The sequence below is a fragment of the Panthera leo genome, chromosome B2, assembly GCF_018350215.1.
Source record: "Panthera leo isolate Ple1 chromosome B2, P.leo_Ple1_pat1.1, whole genome shotgun sequence".
NCBI classification, from domain to species: Eukaryota; Metazoa; Chordata; class Mammalia; order Carnivora; family Felidae; genus Panthera; species Panthera leo.
The window spans coordinates 53212712-53220641 of NC_056683.1; positions in this window are offsets into that span (position 1 = coordinate 53212712).

The following is a 7930-nucleotide window of genomic DNA, read 5'->3' on the forward strand; positions in this document are numbered from 1 at the left end:
AAGATAGAAAAGATCTCTATGCTGAAAACTATAGAAAGCTTATGAAGGAAATTGAAGAAGATACAGAGAAATGGAAAAACATTCCGTGCTCATGGACTGAAATAAATACTGTTAAAATGTGTCAATACTACCCAAAGCTATCTACACATTCAAGGCAATCCCAATCAAAATTGCACCAGCATTTTTCTCGAAGCTAGAACAAGCAATCCTAAAATTTGTATGGAACCACAAAAGACCCCGAATAGCCAAAGTAGTATTCAACAAGAAAACCAAAGCAGAAGGCATCACAATCCCAGACTTTAGCCTCTTACTGCAAAGCTGTAATCATCAAGACAGCATGGTATTGGCACAAAAACAGACACATAGACCAATGGAATAGAGTAGAGACCCCAGAATTGGACCCACAAAAGTATGGCCAACTAATCTTTGACAAAGCAGGAAAGAAGAGCCAATGGAAAAAAGACAGTCTCTTTAACAAATGGTGCTGGGAGAACTGGACACAACATGCAGAAGAATGAAACTAGACCACTTTCTTACACCATTCACAGAAATAAGCTCAAAATGGATGAAGGACCTGAATGAGAGACAGGAAATCGTCAAAACTCTAGAGGAGAAAGCAGGAAAAAAACCTCTCTGACCTCAGCCACAGCAATTTCTTACTTGACACATCCCCAAAGGCAAGGGAATTAAAAGCAAAAATGAACTATTGGGACCTCATAAAGATAAAAAGCTTCTGCACTGCAAAGGAAACCATCAACAAAACTAAAAGGCAACTGACAGAATGGGAAAAGATATTTGCAAATGACATACCGGACAGAGGGCTAGTATCCAAAATCTATAAAGAGCTCCCCAAACTCCACACCCAAAAAACAAATAATCCAGTGAAGAAATGGACAGAAAACATGAATAGACACTTCTCTAAAGAAGACATCCAGATGGCCAACAGGCACATGAAAAGATGCTCAACTTTGCTCCTCATCAGGGAAATACAAATCAAAAACCACACTCAGATACTACCTCACGCCAGTCAGAGTGGCTAAAATGAACAAATCAGGAAACTATAGATGCTGGGGAGGATGTGGAGAAACAGGAACCCTCTTGCACTGTTGGTGGGAATGCAAATTGGTGCAGCCGCTCTGGAAAACAGTGTGGAGGTTCCTCAAAAAATTAAAAATAGATCTACCCTATGACCCAGTAATAGCACTGCTAGGAATTTACCCAAGGGATACAGGAATGCTGATGCATAGGGGCACTTGTACCCCAATGTTTACAGCAGCACTTTCAAAAACAGCTAAATTATGGAAAGAGCCTAAATGTCCATCAACTGACGAATGGATACAGAAGATGTGGTTTATATACACAATGGAATACTACGTGGCAATGAGAAAGAATGAAATCTGGCCATTTGTAGCAACGTGGATGGAACTGGAGAGTGTTATGCCAAGTGAAATAAGTCAGGCAGAGAAAGACAGATACCATATGTTTTCACTCATATGTGGATCCTGAGAAACTCAACAGAAGACCTGGGGGGAGGAGAAGGGGGGGGAAAGTTATAGAGAGGGAAGGAGACAAACCATAAGAGACTCTTAAATACTGAGAATAAACTGAGGGTTCATGGGGAGGAGAGGAGGGAAAGTGGGTGATGGGCATTGAGGAGGGCACCTGTTGGGATGAGCACTGGGTGTTGTATGGAAACCAATCAGACAATAAATTTCATATAAAAAAAAAGGATTTGTAATGTTAAGTCTAAAATCAGTCATTCAAAATACAAGTAAATTCATGTAGATAGGCAAAGCAACCCTCATCTCCAATTTATACAGAATCAAGTACAAACTTGGATGAATCATATTTCTCATACTATAGGTAGGTATTTCTCCATTACATACTTCTATTTACAATGACTGAGGAGTAAGCAAGTGCAGTGAGGTCTCACAACAGGATGTATCAAGAGCAGAGGCTGCATGATTCAGGGCTGTATTGAAAGGAGAGACAAAAATATAGAGCATATGAAACTTATCCCCCCCCCCTCAGCAAATCCTCATAACTAGCAAGGTTGGACTTAACACTGTTTTGTTATTGAACTTAAAATAGCTTAAGGTGGGGTAGGATACAGATTGTATTGCCAAAAAGAAAATCTTTGTAGCTCTCTTATGCTTCTGGTGGGAAAAGAACTTAGTTTGAGCTTTCTGGAAAGAAATTTCGCATTATGCATCAGAGGCCTTAAAATATTCATACCCTTTGACACAGTAATTTTGTTTTTAGGAAAATACCCAAATAGAATAATCAGAAAAGTAGGCAAAGATTTGTGCCCAAAGATATCAGTTAAAACATTATTTATAATGGGGAAAAGATTAAAAAAAAACAAATATACCCCCAAATTGTGGATTGGTTAAATGAAAGGTCAGCAAACATTTTCTATAAAAGCCCACATAGGAAATATTTTAAGCTTTGCAGACCATGCTGTCTCTGTCACAATTACCACTCTGCATCGTTGATGTGAAAACAGCACAGACAATAGTAAGTAAGTGAGTGTGGCTGGGTTCTAATAAAACTTTACTAATGGACACTGAAATTTGAATTCATGTAATTTTCAAATAGCATTAAATATTATTGTTTTGATTATCTTAAATATTTAAAAATATAAAACCATCCTTAGCTCATGGGTTTTACAAAAACAGGTAACGGGCCAGATTTTCCAACTGATTGATTAAATTATAGTATCCTCATTAAAATTATATGTTCATGTTTACTATCAGCCAAAATTATACAATTTGGTAGGGAGGTGGAGAGGGTGGAAAAAGGAGACAAAGGAGAAACTGGAAGATAATATGCTAAAAGATTTATTGTAGCTATTTCTAGATTGAGAGATTATGGGTGATATGTATAATTTTTCTTTCATTCTTTATTTTGTATTTTTTTGGATTTCCCACAATAAGCATATGTAATTCCATGATTAAAATGATATTTTAAGAACAACTTTTTTGGCTAAAAGGATTCATTTCTTTCTCATTCTTTAAACATTACTCAGAAACTTTGGACTTTCTGAAATTCTTGACAAAGCTTGCACTCTTTTTCAGCAATAACATTTAAACAACACCGTTTGTGTAAATAGAAGCTCTCAATTCATTTATTTTTAAGGGCATATCATTTTTTCAATTATATTAAATTTTTAAATTATTTTAAATTATACTAGATCTTAGCCTCAAAGTCAGGGTGTCTCCCTTACTTTTTCATTCCCTTCCCAGCCCTGCACACCCTTCAGCTCTCCCCAGCTACTCAGCAAGTACATGCTGTCCCAGCTCCCCGTCCTGGCATTAAAAATCCTCCAACTACTTCCCTCTGTCTGCATCTCCAATATACTTTCTCTAACCTCCGAGGCTTGCCATTCAAAGTCCACCAGCACACACCCCATTCCCTCATCTCTTGCTCACCTGCTATTGGCTCCTGGTCAGTTAACAAGCAGCCTGTCACCTGCTGTGTCAGTGCTGTGGTGTACATACTAGATAAGGACTCATTCTGTAGGACCTCCAGAAATATCTTTATATTTATTTTAAAAGGGGGGTTGGAATCTTAATATCTTAACTCAATTAAATAATTAGCTGACGGACAAATTTCAGGCATCTGAGCCAGCATTTCCCAAATGTATTTCACAAACACTTGTCTTAGGAGATATTGCAGGGGGGGAAATAAGATCTGTGTTCAGATCATTTTGAGAGATGCTGCTTACAGTATTCCATGTTTGAGACTCATGATTCATAATATATATTCATAAATATAAAGGCTTTTAAAGGCTTTGCAAAGTCCAAAAGTAAAGGTAACCCATTTAACTTGTGCAATTCATTGTACCCCAAATTTATTTGTGACTTCCCTCTGTATTGCCCCCTCCCTGCCTCTGTACTTTGTTTTAATAGAAACACATAAATATCAAAAACATCCAGCAGAAGCAGTGTTCCCAAGGTACACTCTTGGAGATACCCTGACCTGGCTAATAGAAGAGCTGATTGGGAAAGAGGAGGTGGGGAAACTAATATGCTTAGCATCCCTCAAATCATTCTGCATTGGATGGTGATGGTCTCAGACTCTAAATCTGACCCATTCTGGCCCAGGTTCCACCATATTGTCCTGGCTGCTCTAGCACTGCTGCCATTTGCATTTCTACTTAGACTACTGAGTGCCTTCAACTCCCTCCTTCTCCACTTGCTGCTTCTCTTTCTATCAATCTCTCTGATTCCTCGCCACATGTGCTATCACTCTAGTGCATTCCCATCATTACTGAGTGCTCACTCACCAACTGTGTATTTAAATTTAAATTAAAAGCACCATAGCTTTCCTTGGCTTCTGCCAAAAATTAGCATATGTTTTCAGTATCCATGAGACATACACAGCTGACATTTTTAGAAAATTACATTCCATTTGCAAAAACATATGTATCCAACTGTGATGAGATTAGATGTTCCCACATTTATTTTTCTAAGAATTGAGCACATCCAATATACGGTCTTCTCTGAATGCATCTCATTGTTTCTCTTTTGGCAATATCTTTCAAATGTCCAATCACCAGGGAGTTCTGCATTAACCTTTAATTCAATTAATAGCTTCTTAGAAAAACATCTACTTTTTCCAAAAGCAAATTTCTACAGCCAGTCTACAAAGGATACAGAATAAAATATTGCTTCAGGTTACAACAGCCTTCATGAAACCTATTATTTTAGATTGTAAATACGTGCCCCATATAACTAGAGCTTAATATATGGCCAGTTCAGTATTTATTGCTTTCCAGGCTACATTATGGTATTCTGGATTTTTTCTGGAAATTTTCAGATAAGTCTCTTTATCAAGGGGGAAAAGCATGACATTCTTTCTCACGTTAACATTTGGATTCTAACCCAGCAGGAGTGACCCACTGCCACTCCACCATGCACATACACAGCATGTTTCAAATTCAACAACAGGGAAAAGGCAGAAAGTTTTAACCAAATAATGAGTCTGGTTTCACAGGAGAATATTATTCAGGAACCTAGGCTCAAGCTGAATTATTTTTTATCCTCCTTCAAAAAATGACTCAAAACCTGATGGAGTGATTCTTCTATAACCATGGATTTAACCCAAAAGAAAGTTGTGAGGTACTGTTAAACATTACAGGCAATGTTTAACTTGAGTGAAGATTCTTTAGAAAGTGGAAATGGAAGATAACTTTCTTCCCAAAGAAGACTGTTTTTGGAGTACAATTTTGCCTTAAATAATAAAAGCAAATTTTCACTGTCTAAATGAACTCCTTTGTCTTTTGGTTTTCTTGCCTTATTTTATAGCAAATAAGGAGTTAACCATAATTCCACTACAGGGAGCACCTCTCTTGAAAGATGGGATGCTGCCTGATTCATGAATCATTTCATAAAGCCAATTAGATCTTTAAAAAAAATATAATTCCACTAAAAATCCAAAGATCTTCCAATGGTCTTCAAAGTTATAACCTCTCAGACCTCTTCTCCCACACTTTCCCTCTCACTTAATTTGCTTTGGTCATAATGTCACCCACTTGCATAAACCTGAAAGGAAGTGCCTCCTTCAATTTTGTACCACAGGCATCTCTCTTGCTTCACCCTAGGCATGGCTCTAATCCAGAAGCTAACACTGCAGTCGGGAAGATTAATCATTGTATTAGTCAGGTTAAACTAAGTTATGCTGCAATAACAAACCAGTCCCAAATTCTGGTGGCATTATTCAACAAAGAATTATTTCTTATTCTCACCACAGGGAGGCCAGCAGGACCCTCTGCTTTACCTAGGGAATTACTCAAGAAACTAGTGATAGCAGCTTTATCATGTTGTATCCCATCTCTCTGGAACATGTGGTCTCTGGTCACTATCGTGGAGGAAGAATGTAGACTTTACCCTGCCTCAGCCCAGGAGTGACTCATGTCATTTCCTTCACATTTCATTATCCAGAACTGCAAAAGGATTGGGAAAGATAAGGATGAAAGTAGAATATTTGATAAACCTTACTGTCTCTGCTAGACACACATATATAAATAACTACAAATGAATACAACAGATATGAATTTTAGTTATTAATGTATCTGGTTACTCAAACCTAGGCTCTTTCTTAACCCCAGGCTTTGAAACATAAGGCTCCTTCTGCCTGGCATATTCACCACAAATGTACCCCACTGCCAAATCCTACATTTGGCTGCTCAACCTTCAGGTCTTGGCTTAAACAGCATTTCTTCCAAGAATCCTTAAATAACCTTCCTTCTTTCAACCTAGACCCTCTACTGTGTTCTCATTTGCTTTTGTCACAATAATAATAGCTAGCATTTATTTTCTACTCTCCACCAGGGACTGTTCTGAGCACTTTCCATTTAATCCTCCCAATAAGCCAATGAGGTGGTATTGCAGCCCAAGCTCCCTAGAAAACAGAGCCTAAGATGAAAATGTATATGCTAGTCTTCTATTCAGTGGGCAATTCCAGAAGCACTGGAGCCTAAGAAGAGGCCAAAGGGGCAGGAAGGACAGGGAAGACATATAAGGAACTGGCATACAGAGATGGCCATGGTTTTGTGACATGCTAGGTGCTCACAGGAAATCAAGAGATGCTGAGAGAGGCAGAAAAGTACTATTCTCTGAAAAGTTCATCCCAGTCTCCAATTAGACTGGAAGTAGTGTTTCCGTAGACACTAGACCTAGTAGCTGCAGCCTGGCTTCCTGCCCAAGAGAAGAAGACAAGCGGTTACAAGGACTGCTCCAGCTAGAAAACAAGGTGAAAATGTGGGTCTGGGGTAGTAGACAAACCCATGCCAAAAACATTTGGTTCAGGTAGTTGTGATTTATTTCAGCTTTCAGCTAAAGCAATTAATGCACAGAAACATAACAATTAAACAAGATTACACAGCTAGAAACTAACCAGGATACAAACCAGGAAATGTGGCCCCAGAACATGTGGTCTCAACCACTACACTGCTACAAGAATGCAAACTCCACGAAAGCAAGAAATGCTTTCTCCCCAGAACCCATCACAAATATAGTCTGACACATAGTAAACATAGTAAATATTTACTGAGTGAATGAATACGTTTAGGCTTAAATAAGTGGTATTTCAGGAAAAGTTAAAGAGATCAGTAGGAAAGAGAGACTATATTTTATTGGGGTGCTGTGGAAGGTTCCATGGCAGAAGTGACATCTGTGCTAGATTTTTTAAAGATCTAGAAAAAAGTTTGACCCAGTAGCACAAAAGCCATATTTGGCTTCCATACTGAAATGGAAGGTTGAAATAAGGGAGTGGTAGGAAATAAGGCTTAAAAAGTACATTGGTATTGAATTGTGGAAGCCTCACCATATTCAATCACAATATGCTTAAGTCAGAGAGAAATTCAAAACTGTACATTCCAAAAGTCATTTCCACTTGTAACAATGCCCACAGCCAAGGAAGTCAAAAGTGTGCCCCATAATATCTCCAAATCATGGTTCATTTAAGCCATGTCTTAGTCTGTACTCCAGGAACCCACCATTGTTCACTCTGTTCTAGGCAAAGTTTCCATTTTGTTGTTACCCACATCTCTATGGCTAAAGATGAAGCTGTGTTCTTGTTTTCTATCAGGAGAAATGGAAAACAGCTGTTTAACATTCTCTTTATAATACGCTTCATACAGTTTAGGCAGTTATTTAAACATTTTCCTGATATTTGAGCATTCACTCAGCATAGAGCATAAGAGATACTATAAGAAATATTAGAAGAAAGGGGTGCCTGGATGCAAAACCAAGAAAAGTGACCCCAGAACATGTGGTCTCAACTACTACACTGCTACAAGAAGGCAAACTCCATGAAAGCAAGAAATGCTTTATCCCCGACTCTCGATTTCAGTTAAGCATCCGACTCTTCGGCTCAGGTCATGATCTCACAGTTGGTGAGGTTGAGCGCCACATCAGGCTCTGAG